Source organism: Rattus rattus, chromosome 1 (assembly GCF_011064425.1).
Source record: "Rattus rattus isolate New Zealand chromosome 1, Rrattus_CSIRO_v1, whole genome shotgun sequence".
Lineage (NCBI taxonomy): Eukaryota > Metazoa > Chordata > Mammalia > Rodentia > Muridae > Rattus > Rattus rattus.
Window position 1 is genome coordinate 53,953,020 of NC_046154.1, and position 16,329 is coordinate 53,969,348.

Consider the following 16,329-nt stretch of genomic DNA (forward strand, 5'->3'; position numbering starts at 1 on the left):
AACACTGCTGCCTGGTGGCCCCGAGGGGAAGCAGAAACCTCATCTAAAAGGCAAGAGGAGGCCTGAGGGAAGAGACTGACAGTCCTACCCACAGGACAGGCTCTCGGCACTCACGAGTCTCAAGCTCAGTTTCCTGCCCTGAGATAGTGACAGGTCAGCAGTGTCGAGGGTTTTATCCACACAGAGGCCTTGGTCAGGCACTGTTCTAAAATGAATTGCATTGGGAGCCTTGGTCAGGCACTGTTCTAAAAGGAACTGCATTGGGAGCCTGAGACCAGGGAACCACCACAAGTCAGAGAGTCAGAGCTCAACCTGTCACAGCCAGAGGGTGAGAGACCGCTCTGGGAGACAGTTGTGGAGAGTGGGGTGCCAGATGCTGGAAACTCAAAAAGTGTGGATAGGAGGAGGATCTGCCCAGGCCTGAAGTGTACCTTGATGGCACGGGGGAACCGGCTGGTCAACGCAGAACCCTGGAGTCTGGCAGCGGGCTTTGAAAATACTAAGGCACGTCTGCATGCACTGCATGCACAACGTCAGTGTCAGTGCTGTGTTTGTTGTCTCGAACCCCAGCAAGAGACCTCATGCTAGACCATTAGTCACTGAAAAGAGTTTGAAATTGGGATTCAAGGGATGGAGGAGGGGGTGCGGCCGATCGATAAACTGCAAAGCTAAACATGGCCAGAAGAGGTCCCTGGAAAGCAAAGAAGAAATGTGATTGTGTTATCCCACACTTGTCCCGCACGGTCTGGTACACGGGAGGCAGTTCAGCCGACCCCACCTCACACACAGGCAGCCACCTCAGTTTTCAAGGATCCAGACAGAGGTCACTCTGCCACTTCATCTTTACTTTCGTTGTATTGTCCCTCACATTTCCCTTTTGTCTTTTGCCCATGCTTTAGGGATTATCGAACTAAATATCAATTTGGAAAAAGTAATTCCCTTCAAATACTTATCTACATTTTTGTCTATTTTTCATTATTAGGAAGGCAGGTTTTCTTTCTTTCTTTCTTTCTTTCTTTCTTTCTTTCTTTCTTTCATTCATTTTTCTCCCATTCGTCCTTGTCCTTTTGTCTCCTGGCATTTTCCTTTTTTCTTTCTTCCATACTGAGGTGGAAAGTAAGCTCATATTTTTTTCAACTTTTATGGTTATGTTTTTATTCCCCTTCTTACATTTATTCAATTTGGTTACAATTTTTGTCATTTTTTAAGGTTTTGTTGTTTTAATTTCATATTTTTCTCTAATTTGTACTTTTCATTTCCTCTTCATAACACACTTCTCTACTCCTCTTAATATAACTTTGCTTCTCTGTTTCCTCTCTTCCTCACCCTTCATTTAACAGAACCATTTACTCCTTGCATATTTTCCTAAATAGTTTTTAATTTCATAGTATACACTCCATTAATTTTGGCATTTTATATTTTGTAGTAATTGGTGATATATTAGTGAACATGAAATAATTTTAGTTATATTTCTATATTTTAATATCTAATATAGTTTAAAATTTTTAATGTTTATTTGTTTTATGTAGATGAGTGCCTTGTCTGAATGTATGCATGTGCACCACATGTGGGCCTGGTGCCCACAGAAACACTGGATCCCTTGGAACTGGAGTTGGAGGATGGTTGAGTCACCATATGGAAGCTGGGATCTGACCCCATGTCCTTTGGAAGAGCAGCCAGCACTCTTAGCCGCTGATCCGTCTCTCCAGCCCCCTACCTCTATGGTTTTGTGTTGTTGCTGCTACGATATGTGAGTGATACAACAGGACTGAGCCCCAAGAGTAGGTTGTTCACTGAGGAGAACCACAAATAAAATGTGACAGAGAAACACAAGGACCATGAAGAGTAAAGCAAGAACTGAAACCCCAGAAATAGATCTCAAGGCTTCAAAGGAGATGCAGAAAAGCAGAGGAAAAAGTAAGGGAATCAATTCAGGGCGTGGAGAAGGAAGTCAGCAATGTGGAGAACAAAGCCATTGAAATGATGGGAAACAAGGATGCATGGGAAAGGGTTGGCAGAGGGAAATGCAGCAAGGAAATTGAGATTCTTAGGGAAAAACCTACAGCAAACAGAAATGTCAGTGCTAAACAACTCAATAAATATTAAAAATACAGTGGAAGAAAGACTATCAGGAAAAGAAGATAAAGTTGGGAAAATACTGCACTTAAACATAAATTAAGAAAAGGCAGGGAGGAGCCATAATGCCCAAAGGACTAAGAGATAAGATCAAGAGACAAAAGCTAAGGATCCAGAGAGTCAATCAAGGGGCTGGAATAAAATCCCAAGTTATAGGAGATCCACTCAGCAAAACCAGCAGAAAACATTCTAAATGTAGAGAAAAGAGATGGACTTCCAAACACAAGAGACATTTAGAACCCCAAAGGGATAGCCAGAGAAGAAACTCTCCATACTGTAGTCAAGACATCAAAAAACTAAGCAAAGAAACAGTGTTAAAAGCTGCAAGAGAAAACCACCAATGGATATCAAAGGCAAACACACTGGAATAATACCTCATCTCTCATCCATAGCCTTAAAGGCCAAGAAAGCGCGAATTGATATGTATCAAGCCCTAGAAGTGAACCAGTGCCTACCAAGCTTGCTGTCCCACAGGTGTCTTTAAAAATGGACAAAGAGATAAGTACACTTGAAGATAGTGGTGAACTCAGGCAGTTCACAGCAGAAAAGCAAGATTTAGATTTAAAATCACATTTTATCATGATGATGGAGGACTTTAAGGTCATAAATAACTCCCTTAAGGAAATACAGGACAAAACAAGTAAACAAGTAGAATCCCTTAAAGAAGAAACACAAAAGTCCTTTAAAGAATTACAGGAAAACACAAGCAAATAGGAGAAGGAATTGAACAAAACCATCCCAGAATTAAAAATGGAAATAGAAACAATAAAGAAAGCACAAAGGGAGACAATCCTGGAGATAGAAAACCTAGGGAAGAGATCCGGAGTCACAGATGCAAGCATCACCAACAGAATACAAGAGATAGAAGAGAGAATCTCAGGTGCAGAAGATACCATAGAAAACATTGATACAACCTTCAAAGATAATGTAAAACGGAAAAAGCTCCTAGCCCAAAACATACAGGAAATCCAGAACAAAATAAAAAGATTAAAACTAAGGATAATAGATATAGAAGAGAGTGAAGACTCCCAACTTAAAGGGCCAGTAAATATCTTCAACAAAATTATAGAAGAAAACTTACCTAACCTAATGAATGAGATGCCCATAAACATACAAGAAGCCTACAGAACTCCAAATAGATTGTACCAGAAAAGAAATTCCTCCTGTCACATAATAGTCAAAACACCAAATGCATAAAACAAAAAAAGAATATTAAAAGCAGTAAGGGAAAAGGTCAAGTAACATATAAAGGCAGATCTACCAGAATTACACCAGACTTTTCACCAGAGACTATGAAAGCCAGAAGATCCCAGACAGATGTCATACAGACCCTAAGAAAACACAAATGCCAGCCCAGGTTACTATATCCAGCAAAACTCTCAATTAACATTGAGGGAGAAACCAAGATATTCCATGACAAAACCAAATTTACACAATATCTTTCTACAAATTCAGCCCTACAAAAGATAATACATGAAAAAGCATAACACAAGGAGGGAAACTACACCATAGAAAAAGCAAGAAAGTAATCTCCTTGTGACAAAACCAAAAGAAGAGAAACACACAAACATAATTCCACCTCTAAATATGAAAATAACAGGAAGCAACCATCACTATTCCTTAATATCTCTCAACAACAATGGACCCAATTCCCCCAATAAAAAGACATAGATTAACAGACTAGCTATGAAAAGAGGACCCAGCATATTGCTGCATACAGGAAGCACTCCTCAAAGAAAAAGACAGACACTGTCTCAGAGTAAAAGGCTGGAAAACCACTTTCCAATCAAATGGTCGGAGGAAGCAAGCTGGAGTAGCCATTCTAATATCGAGTAAAATCGACTTTCAACCAAAAGTCATCAAAAAAGATAAGAAAGGAAACTTCATACTCCTCAAAGGAAAATCCACCAAGATGATCTCTCAATCCTACATATCTATGTTGCAAATACAAGGGCACCTACATTCATAAAAGAAACCTTACTAAAGCTCAAAGCACATATTGTACCTCACACAGTAATAGTTGGAGATTTCAACACCACACTCTCATCAATGGGCAGATCATGGAAACAGAAATTAAACAGAGACAGAGAAACAAACAGAAGTTATGAACCAAATGGACTTAACAGATATTTATAGAACATTCCATCCTAAAACAAAAGGATATACCTTCTTCTCAGCACCTCATGGTACCTTCTCCAAAATTGACCATAAAACAGGCCTCAACAGATACAGAAAGATAGAAATAATCCCACGCATCCTAGCAGATCACCACGAACTAAGGCTGGTCTTCAATAACAACAATAAAAGAAGTCCCACATATACATGGAAGTTGAATAACACTCAATGATAACTTGGTGAAGGAAAAAATAAAGAAATTAAAGACTTCTTAGAATTTAATGAAAAAAAGGTACAACATACCCAAACTTATGGGACACAATGAAAGCTGTGCTAAGAGGAAAACGCATAGCTCTGAGTGCCTGCAGAAAGAAATAGGAGAGAGAATACATCAAGAGCTTGACAGTACACTTAAAAGCTCTAGAACAAAAAGAAGCAAATACACCCAAGAGGAGTAGAAGGCAGGAAATAATCAAACTCAGAGCTGAAATCAACCAAGTAGAAACAAAAAGGACTATACAAAGAATCAACAAAACCAAGAGCTGGTTCTTTGAGAAAATCAACAAGAAAGATAAACCCTTAGCCAGACTAACCAGAGGGCACAGAGACTGTGTCCAAATTAACAAAATCGGAAATGAAAAGGGAGACATAACAATAGAATCAGAGGAAATTCAACAAATCATCAGATCCTCCTACAAAAGCCTATATTCAACAAAACTTGAAAATCTGCAGGAAATGGACAATTTTCTAGACAAATACCAGGTACCAAAGTTAAATCAGGAATAGATAAACCATCTAAATAGCTCCATAACTCCTAAAGAAATAGAAGTGATCATTAAAAGTCTCCCAACCCAGAAGAGCCCAGGACCAAATGGGTTTAGTGCAGAATTCTATCAGACCTTCATAAAAGACCTCATACCAATGAGAATGTCCAAACTATTCCACAAAATAGAAACAGTTGGAGCCTTTACTCTTATACTGAAACCACACAAAGACCCAACAAAGAAAGACCTATTTCCCTCATGAATATTGATGCAAAAATACTCAATTAAATTCTTGCAAACCGAATCCAAGAACACATCAAAACAATCATCCATCATGACCAAGTAGGCTTCATCCCATGTATGCAGGGATCATTCAATATACAGAAATCCATCAAAGTAATCTACTATATAAACAAACTAAAAGATAACCACATGACCATTTCATTAGATACTGAGAAAGCATTTGACAAAATTCAACACCCCTTCATGATAAAAGTCCTGGAAAGAACAGGTATTCAAGACCCATAGTAAAAGCCATATACAGCAAACCAGTAGCTAACATTAAACTAGATGCAGAGAAACTTGAAGCAATCCCACTAAATTCAGGGACTAGACAAGGCTGCCCATTCTCTCCCTACTTATTTAATATAGTTCTCGAAGTCCTAGCCAGAGCAATCAGACAACAAAAGGAGGTCAAAGGAATACAAATTGGAAGGGAAGAAGTCAAAATATCACTATTTGCAGATGATATGATAGTATACTTAAGTGACTCCCAAAAGTTCCACCAGAGAACTACTAAGCCTGAAAAACAACTTCAGCAAAGTCACTGGGTATAAAATTAACTCAAACAAATCAGTAGCCTTCCTCTACTCAAAGGTTAAACAGGCTGAGAAAGAAATTAGGGAAACTACACCCTTCATAATAGTCCCAAATAATATAAAATACCTCAGTATCACTTTAAGCAAACAAGTGAAAGATCTATATGACAAGAACTTTAAGTCTCTGAAGAAAGAAATTGAAGAAGATCTCAGAAGATGGAAAGACCTCCCATGCTCATGGGTTGGCGGGATTAATATAGTAAAAATGGCCATTTTACCAAAAGCAATCTACAGATTCAATGCAATCCCTACCAAAATTCCACTCCAATTCTTCATAGAGTTAGAAAGAACAATTTGCAAATTCATTTGGAAAAAGGAAGAACCCAGGATATTGAAAACTATCCTCAACAGTAAAAGAACTTCAGGGGGAATCACCATCCCTGACCTCAAGCAGTATTACAGAGCAATAGTGATGAAAACTGCATGGTATAGGTACAGAGACAGGCAGGTAGATCAGTGGAATAGAATTGAAGACCCAGAAATGAACCCACACACCTATGTTCACTGGATCTTTGAGAAAGGAGCCAGAACTATACAATGGAAAAATAGCATTTTCAACAAATGTTGCTGGTTCAACTGGAGGTCAGCATGTAGAAGAATACAAATTGACCCATTCTTATCACCCTGTACAAAGCTTAAGTCCAAGTGGATCAAGGACTTCCACATCAAACCAGATACACTCAAACTAATAGAAGAAAAAGTGGGCAAGAGTCTTGAATACATGGGCACTGGGGAAAAATTCCTGAACAGAACACAAATGGCTTATGCTCTAAGATCAAGAATCGACAAATGGGACCTCATAAAGCTGCAAAACTTCTGTAAGGCAAAGGACACTGTCGTTAAGACAAAACGGCAACCAACAGACTGGGAAAAGATCTTTACCAATCCTACATCCGATAGAGGGTTAATATCCAAAATATATAAAGAACTCAAGAAGTTAGACTCCTGAGAGTCAAATAACCCTATTAAAAATGTTGTACAGAGCTAAACAAAGAATTCTCAGCTGAGGATTATCGAATGGCTGAGAAGTACCTAAAGAAATGTTCAACATCCTTAGTCATCAGGGAAATGCAAATCAAAACAACCCTGAGATTCCACCTTACACCAGTGAGAATGGCTAAGATCAAAAACTCAGGTGACAACAGATGCTGGCGAGGATGTGGAGAAAGAGGAATACTCTTCCTTCGTTGTTGGATTACAAACTGGTACAACCTCTCTGGAAATCAGTTTGGAGGTTCCTTAGAAAATTGGACATTACATTACCTGAGGACCCAGCTATACCTCTCCTGGGTATATATCCAAAAGATGCTCCAACATACAACAAAGACACATGCTCCACTATGTTCGTAACAGCCTTATTTATAATAGCCAGAAGCTAGAAAGAACCCAGATGCCCTTCAACAGAGGAATGGATACAGAAAATGTAGTACATCTACACAATGGAATATACTCAGCTATCAAAAACAATGACTACATGAAATTCATAGGCAAATGGTTGGAACTGGAAAATATCATCCTGAGTGAGGTAACCCAATCACAGAAAAACATACATGGTATGCACTCACTGATAAGTGGATATTAGCCCAAAAGCTCGAATTTCCCAAGATGCAATGCACAGATCACAAGAAACTCAAGAAAAAGGATGACCAAAATGTGGATGCTTCACTCCTTCTTAAAAAGGGAAACAAAAATATTCATAGGAGGGAATATGGATGCAAAGTTTAGAGCAGAGACTGAATGAGTGGTCATTCAGAGCCTGCCCCACATGTGGCCCCTATATATACGGCCACCAAAACTAGATAAAGTGGATGAAGCTAAGAAGTGCATGCTGACAGGAACCGGATATAGCTGTCTCTTGAGAGACACATCCAGAGCATGTCCACTACAGAGGTCAATGCTAGCAGCAAAGCACTGAACTGAGAATGGGACTCCCATTGGAGGAATTAGAGAAAGAATTGAAGGAGCTGAAGAAGCTTGCAGCCCCATAAGAACAACAATCCCAATCAACCAGAGCTTCCAGGGACTAAACCACTACCCAAAGTCTATATACATGGACTGACCCAGGGCTGCAACTGCATGTGTAGCAAAGGGTGGCCTTGCTGGGCACCAATGGAAGGAGAAGACCTTGGTCCTGCCAAGGTTGGATCTCCAGTGTAGGGGATTGGGGGGTGGGCGGTAACGGGGAGGGGTGGATGGTGTGGGGAACACCCTTATAGAAGGGGAGGGAGAGGGATTAGGGGGCTAATGGACAGGAAACTGGGAAAGGGAATAATATTTGAAATGTAAATAAGAAATACCCAATTTTAAAAAAATGGAAAAAAATAAAGAAGGGCGTGTAAATCAACCCCAGAAATCCACAAACAGAAAAATGACCAGCAATGCAGGCGTTAGTAAACCATGCAACAATAACATTAAATATAAAGAAACGTAGCTAGCCAGGCGGATTGAGAACAGCATCCTCTACTTTGTTTGTTTATTTATTTATTTATTTATTAACAGAATCTCAATCATTTGATTTTAACAATGAAGACTCAGACTCAAGAGTCAGATGCTGGGGTGAATGCCTGATAGCTCAGAGAGGCAGAGAACACATTCACCTTGTTAAGGTCCAGGTAAAATACTAAGTCCTAGATGAAATGTTAAGGCCTAGCTATCTGTTACCTGTCTGGCTTGTCATTTTGTGCCGTTATTAATATTATTTACATTTCTTTCTTTTTTTTTTTCTTTTCTTTTCTCGGAGCTGGGGACAGAACCCAGGGCCTTTCGCTTGCTAGGCAAGTGCTCTACCGCTGTGCTAAATCCCCAACCCCCGTTATTAATATTATAAGGAAACTTTATCGTGTTTCTGATGTTACTAGGAAACTTTCTCATGCCCAAGTTGATTAAATATTCTGTTATGTTCTGTGCTCTTGGAAATCAGTGGTGATAGAAGTCAGTAGAACTGCTTTGTATAGTTACCCAGAGTCAGCTTGGACCCAAACCAACTGCACAGCTACACTTCCTGCACCTATGTGTAAGCATTTATTGTATTTTCTTTTATAAGCTACACCTGAGATGGGTCCCAACCTGAGAGACACCTGCACCAATGTAAGAAACTACTTGGAATAAGACGTTTTGAGTGGTAAAGTTTAAGTTCCCAAGACCTCCCTGGGAACTGACATCCTACTTGACAGAAGAGACATGTGTGTGGGTAATGGACATCCTGGTTGGCAAGTTAAGACATGAATGTTAGACAAGGCAAGTCCTCTGCCGCAGTTGAATAACTCAACTAATGGGAACAGGATAAGTGTACAACAAAGACGTGTTCCTAAGGAAGTAATCTATCTCTAAATCCTGATTGGTGGAAATATTTGGCACAGATGTTGTGAATTTTAGGCTTAAAAACCCTGTAGTATCTTTACCCAGTGTCACAATTCAGCTCTCAAGCTTGTATTGTGGCCCTGATTGATCAATCCTCAGATATATTCCCAATAAATGTTCCCTTTGTAACTGAGATCAGTGGTGGTTTCTCCACAGCTGATGTCCCCAAAACAAGTTCTCTTTCTCTACATCATCTCAAAAATCCCCCAGCCTGTTTAAGCAATGATGTTTAAGCAATGTTCTACAGACATTTCCTCAAGTTGAAACATTCCTTCCCAGAAGGCCAAGAGAGAGCCTAAGACTCAAGATCCAAGTGAAACAAACAAGGCTCAGGATGCTCTTAACTTTACAGGACTCACAAGGCCCCTGCTCAAGACTAGAAAAGTTATAACGAATTTTTTGAGAGAAGACAGTTGAGCTGCCTGCAAGAGGTGCAGGGAATTCAGGGGTTCAGCTTTTATAAGTCATTGCCCATGCTAGGTGGGCTTCTTGATAACACAACTGACCTTTGTCATCCACATTCCTATAAATAATTAAGCTGGACTTGGGTAGAATTGTTTCCTTGCTCTGCCATCAATGCCTATCTGGAATGAGTAGATATTTGTTGACATCTCCTCAGGAAAATGTTATGCAACGTGAGCAGTGCTCAAACAAGGATTGGCAGAGCCAACCAGAAATTTGGAGAGGAACAATGTCATGACCCTTATGACAGTGATAAGACTTGCAGTTAAAGCTGTTCTGGGTGACTTTGACACGTTTCAGGGAAAACATGTTATGGCTACCTTTCCCTATGTGGTGTGCAATGGTGTGTCTCTTTGACAAAGGTGTTGTGTACTCCCTAAGAAGGATGTTAGGACATTAAATAAATGTCAAGTCTTCTGAGAGTACAGCATCTTCGCTTCACCGAATATATTTCTCTGTTGTCATGTATATCCTTGATGAAGAAGGCACCCTCAAAGGAGCTCCTTGACTAAAGGATACAATGTATCGAATACATAGACAAGTGGTAGGACAGAATCATAGACAAGTGGTAGGCGTAACACACAAGGCCCACAGCTGTTTGTTCAGAATGCATTTGCCTGTATAAGAGGATTACAGTGGAGAAAAGATGTGAAATACTGCCCTGTATATCAGCCTCTGATTTAGAAGGAAAGGTGTGGAAGGGAGGACGAGATGGAGTTATTAGATGGCTGTTTCTTACAGCTGACTAAATGGAAGGGAAGAGTACAAACTAGGTATATTCCTTAGACTTCCTGGGATGCAAAAGCCTGGAACCTGCAGGAAGATTTAGACAATGAAGAGGGGTAAAGTGAGTTAGAAGGGAGAGAGCCTTCAGGTCAGGCCTCTTTAATAGAGAGGAAGGGGAGGAAAATCCATGAATCAGCATGCAGGTGGTTGGGGGGAGGGGTAGTAATGCTAGCACATAAAACTTATGCTCATGACAAAATACTCAGCTTCTAAACTACTTGAATTGGGAAAAACTTTTAAACAAGCCATGAAAGAACCTCTCATAGCCTGGCTTTTGAGGCTGTGGGATGTGTGTGTGTGTTGGGGGGGGGGAATGGATTCTATTAGTGTGAGTGGTGAGGCAGATAAATTGAGCAGGAAAATTACCCATCCTTCTTTGAGACAAAGGTCACTTAAACTGAGGCAATGTGAGTGAGCTCAATTCCTGATGGACCAGCTCATACAAGCCTGTAGGGACACCTTCACCATATGAATATCAGGAACTAGGGGAAGGACAGGCATTACTGAGGGAGTTTGGCATATGAGAGGCAGTGTTTCTTGCTCAGTCCATTGGTTTTGAAAGAACTGTATTTTCATAAAGAGTTAAGGAAGAAATGAAATCGGTGGAGACCTTAGGACTGGAATGGGGCTTAAGTAGCTTTGTTGAGCCATGTGGTGGGTGGGCTGCGAGCTTTATTGGGTAGGAGAGGCTCTGGAAGACCTGAATGATTTAGGTAGGTGTTTAAATTGAGTTCATAAAGCACTAAAACAAAAGGTGGCAAGAGAAGAACAACACGGACAAAAGGGAATACACTGCAACCCCTGCGACTAGCATGTATGGGAGAGAACCAGTGTATCTGAGTCATTTAGAGTCGAGTGTGGCAAGATTTGTGTTGAGCCAGTTATAAGGGAGAAAAAAATATAGGAAGCCAAAGAAATGCCTTGCTAATGAGCTGCCAGGAGGCTCTAAAGCCACACTAACAGTTCATGGCAAACAAACAAACAAACAAACAAACAAACAAACAAAAAAAGATAAAAACAGAACAGTTAAAAGAGATTAAATTTGACCTAGTGTTTTAGTCACTGTTCTTTCTAGTGCTATGAAGAGACACCATGACCATAGCAACTCTCATAAAGAGAAGCATTTAACTGGACCTTGTTTACAGTTTAGTCCATCATCTGCATGGCGGGGAGCACGGCAACATGCAGGCAGACTTGGCAGCTGAGAGTTCCACATTTGGATTGGCAGGCAGCAAAAGGAGAGAGCCACAGGCCTGGCTTGGACTCTTGGAACTCCAAAGCCTAGCTCCAGTGAGATACTTTCTCCAACAAGGCCACACCACCTAATCCCTCTTAATTAGTGCCACCCCTAATAACCATGAATTTAAATATGCGAGCCTATTGGAGACATTCCTATTCAAACCACCATACCTAGGGTGGACAGTTATTTCTGCAGAGTATGTTGTATACATTTCTCCCCTGACTGAAAGTATCTCGGGGGACAGAATGTTCACTCTGGCTGGGACTAGCTGATCCAGGAGCCAAAGGGGGTGATGAAAAGACAGGGACTAGGATTTTGACTTTGAGCCTGTCAGAAGTGGAGATAGGGCTCCTGAAGCAAGCATGGTAGCCTAGAATACAACCTTACTCCCACTTGGCCCTGAGCCAGGTTGAGCAGGCTTACAGACTCTAAGACTATCAGGGATAGGCAGATACACAGGGACCCCACAGCACCTTAAGGTGAGGAAGCCGACTATCTCATAGAAAGTTATGGATTATAGTGAGCTGGAAGGGCCAATGTCCTCCACCCATGCTACTGTCCCAGCGTTGCTCTTATGAAGATGCAATTGTTACAAGTGATGAGGCATTTCATTTTTGGTGTCCATTTAGCCTTGCATAACCAATTGGTACTCACTTGGTGTAGGTAGTAGTAGGTGTTCAGAGAGCATACCTACCTTATGCACCTTCTATCAAATAATGTTTTTGTAATTTAATGTTGTTCAGTTTCTTTCAGACTATAAAGGCATTGGAAGAGCATTAAGGACAATAGTTAAGGGATTTAAAGGAATGAATCCTGCATAGTAGAACTGGGTACTCCCAGAAGCCTTAAGATGGTTGATTAAAAATAGCAGAATCAGAGGATTGTGTTACCTCCTGTGAGCTGCTGGCCAGGTTATCCCTCAAGGCTCCATGGACCATCAGGGGTATTACCATTGCTGTGGTTGCATGTCAGAACAGGTGGCCAGACCTGCCGCTGAAGGCGCCACCCGCTTTGGCTACAGGGCATGAAGAAGTCAGACTGGGATTGAGACAGAGGTTCTCTCCTTGTGGGCTTGCTTCCATAGAGGACAAGAATTGCCGCCAACAATCTGCTTGGCTATGGATCCTGAATTCTACGTTTTTATCCTTAAACTGTCCTAAGTCATGTGTTTTGATGACTTGAATGAAGTGTTCGTGTAAATCTGACCTAAGCCTTCAGTTTTCCTTCCTGGAAGACCAGAAACCAAAGTCTTTAATAACTTAACAAAACATACTATTGGCACAGCAGCAGCACGTCCTGATTCAACAGACTGCTTTAGGTATCACAACAGGATCCAAAGTATGACTGAGGGCCTCGGGGAACCATTCGGAAGCCACACAGGGAAGCAGGGACTGCCTTCATCCAGACCCAGCAGCTCCATGCAGTCATGGCTGACACCTTCCTGGAACATGTGTGCTACCTGGACACTGACTCCACACCCATCATGGCCTGCAACACTGGCATCATGTGTACCATTGGCCCTGCTTCCCGACCTGTGGAGATGCTGAAGGAGATGATTAAGTCTGGCATGAATGTGGTGTGGCTGAATTTCTCTCATGGAACTCATGAGTACCATGCAGAGACCGCCAAGAATGTCCATGTAGCCACAGAAAGCTCTGCATCTGATCCCATTCTCTACTGTCCCGTTGCGGTGGCTATGGACACAAAGGGACCTGAGATCCTAACTGGACTCACCAAGGGCAGCGGCACCGCAGAGGTGGAGCTGAAGAAGGGAGCCACTCTGAAGATCACCCAGACAATGCCTACGTGGAGAAGTGTGACGAGATCATCCTGTGGCTGGACTGTAAGAACATCTACAAGGTGGTGGAGGTGGGCAGCAAGATCTACGTGGATGATGGGCTCATCTCCCTGCAGGTGAAGGAGAAAGATGCTGACTACCTGGTGACAGAGGTGGAGAATGGTGGCTCCTTCGGCAGCAAGGAGGGCATGAACCTGCCCGGTGCTGCTGTGGACCTCCCCGTCGTGTCAGAAAAGGACATTCAGGACCTGAAGTTTGGGGTGGAGCAGGGTGTGTCATGGTGTTTGTGTCCTTCATCCTCAAGGCAGCCGACATGCATAAAGTCAGGAAGGTCCTGGGACAGAGGGAAAGAACATCAAGATCATCAGCAAAATTGAGAACCATGAAGGTGTCCGCAGGCTTGATGAGATTTTGGAGGCCAGTGATGGGATCATGGTGGCTCATGGTGACCTGGGCATTGAGATTCCTGAAGAGGTCTTCCTGACTCAGAAGATGATGATCGGATGATGCAACCGGGCTAGAAGCCTGTCGTCTGTGCCACACAGATGCTGGAGAGCATGATCAAGAAGCCACGGCCCACCCGTGCTGAAGGCAGTGATGTGGCCAATGCAGTCGTAGATGGAGCAGACTGCATCATGCTGTCCAGAGAAACAGCCAAAGAGGACTACCCTGTGGCTGCTGTTCTCGTGCAGTACCTGATTGCCCGAGAGGCAGAGGCTGCCATCTATCACTTGCAGTTATTCAAGGACCTCCGCCGCCTGGCGCCCATTACCAGCGACCCCACAGAAGTTGCAGCCATGGGTGCCGTGCAGGCCTCCTTCAAGTGCTGCAGTGGCGCTATTATCGGGCTCACCAGGTCCGGCAGGAGTACTCACCAAGTGGCCTGGTACCGCCCTCGTGCTCCTATCATTGCTGTGACACACAATCCCCAGACTGCTCGCCAGGCTCGTCTGTACCGTGGCATCTTCCCTGTGCTGTGTATGGATGCCATCCAGGATGCCTGGGCTGAGAATGTTGACCTTCGTGTAAACTTGGCCATGAATGTTGCCAAGGCCCGAGGCTTCTTCAAGAAGGGAGATGTGGTTTGTGCTGACTGGGTGACACCCTCGCTCTGGCTTCACCAATCCGTGCATGTAGTGCCTGTGCCTTGATGGCCCTCTGGAACTTCTCTTCTAGCCCCTGTCCCTTCCCCTACCCTATCCTATCCATTAGGCCACCAACGCTTGTAGTGCTCACTCTGGGGCCTTGTGTGGCGGTGGTGGACTGGGACACAGGGAAAATTAATGCCTCTGAAACACACAATAGAGCCCAGCTACTTTTCATGGCCCTACCTGAGCCAGGGTTGAAGGAGAAATGCAGGATTGGAAACCCTCTGACTTTATCAGAGAAGGGCAGCAGCATCTCTGTGTTCTTTGCTCCTGTAGAAAGTTGTCCAGAGGGGAAGTCAAGCTACAGGAGCCCTACGGTCCAGACTGCACCTGGATCTGAACGGAGCCGGTCAAACAGCTCCCTGCATCCAAATCACGTGGGAGGGAAAGCTAGACGATCAGAGGGGCAGACATGCCTGGGAAACCAGAGGAGACTACTCTCTGCCCACATTTCTGACTCTAGAGGAAAACACCTAGCACCATCAGTGCCCCCTGCACAAAGGGACCCAGAAGTAGGGGCAGGCCCTTCTGGTGGTTGTCCTCACAGAGAGCTGAAACCCAGCCCTGAGGAGTGACTTCAGGTCAAAGACCAGAGGTAAGACCAACTTTTCTGCTCCAAGTGACCTGACTGGTGGACTCAGGACACACATCCACAAAACAGTTGAAAGCCAGTGGACAGGAATGACTACACATCTGAAAGCAGAATATTCTGTTCCCATAACTGACTGAAAAAAAAAAACCAGGAAAACAGGTCTACAGCACTCCTGACACACAGGCCTATAGGAAGGTCAAGTCACTGTCAGAGATAGCAAAACAAGGTAACACCAGAAACAACCTGATGGCGAGAGGCAAACGCAGGAACCCAAGCAACAGAAACCCAGACTACATGGCATCATCAGAGCCCAATTCTCCCACCAAAGCAAACACTGAATATCCAAACACACCAGAAAAGCAAGATCTAGATTTAAAATCACATTTGATCATGATGATGGAGGACTTTAAGAAAGACATAAAGAACTCCCTTAGAGAAATGCAGGAAAACACAAGTAAACAAGTAGAAGCCCTTAGAGAGGAAACACAAAAATCCCTGAAAGAATTACAAGGAAACACAATCAAACAGGTGAAGGAATTGAAAATGGAAATAGAAACAATAAAGAAAGCAAAAAGGGAGACAACCCTAAATATAGAAAACCAAAAGAAGAGACAAGGAGTTGTAGATAAAAGCATCACCAGCAGAATACAAGAGATAGAAGAGAGAATCTCAGGAGCAGAAGATTCCGTAGAAATCATCGACACAACTGTCAAAGACAACCTAAAAGAGAAAAAGCTAGTGGCCCAAAACATATGGGAAATCCAGGACACAATGAGAAGATCAAACCTAAGGATAAAAGGTATAGAAGAGAGTGAAGACTCCCAACTCAAAGGACCAGTAAATATCTTCAACAAAATCATAGAAGAAAACTTCCCTAACCTAAAGAAAGAGATGCCCATAAACATAAAAGAAGCCTACAGAACTCCAAATAGATTGGACCAGAAAAGAAACTCCTGTCACATAATAGTCAAAACACCAAATGCACAAAACAAAATAAAGAATATTTAAAGCAGTAAGGGAAAAAGGTCAAGTAACATATAAAGGCAGATC

General features: G+C 42.5%; 1 pseudogene; it reads left to right on the forward strand.

Annotated features, from left to right (window-relative positions):
- The first annotated feature begins 1,838 nt into the window (after positions 1–1,838).
- LOC116891546 lies at positions 1,839–14,676 on the forward strand (annotated as a pseudogene).
- Positions 14,677–16,329: the final 1,653 nt, after the last annotated feature.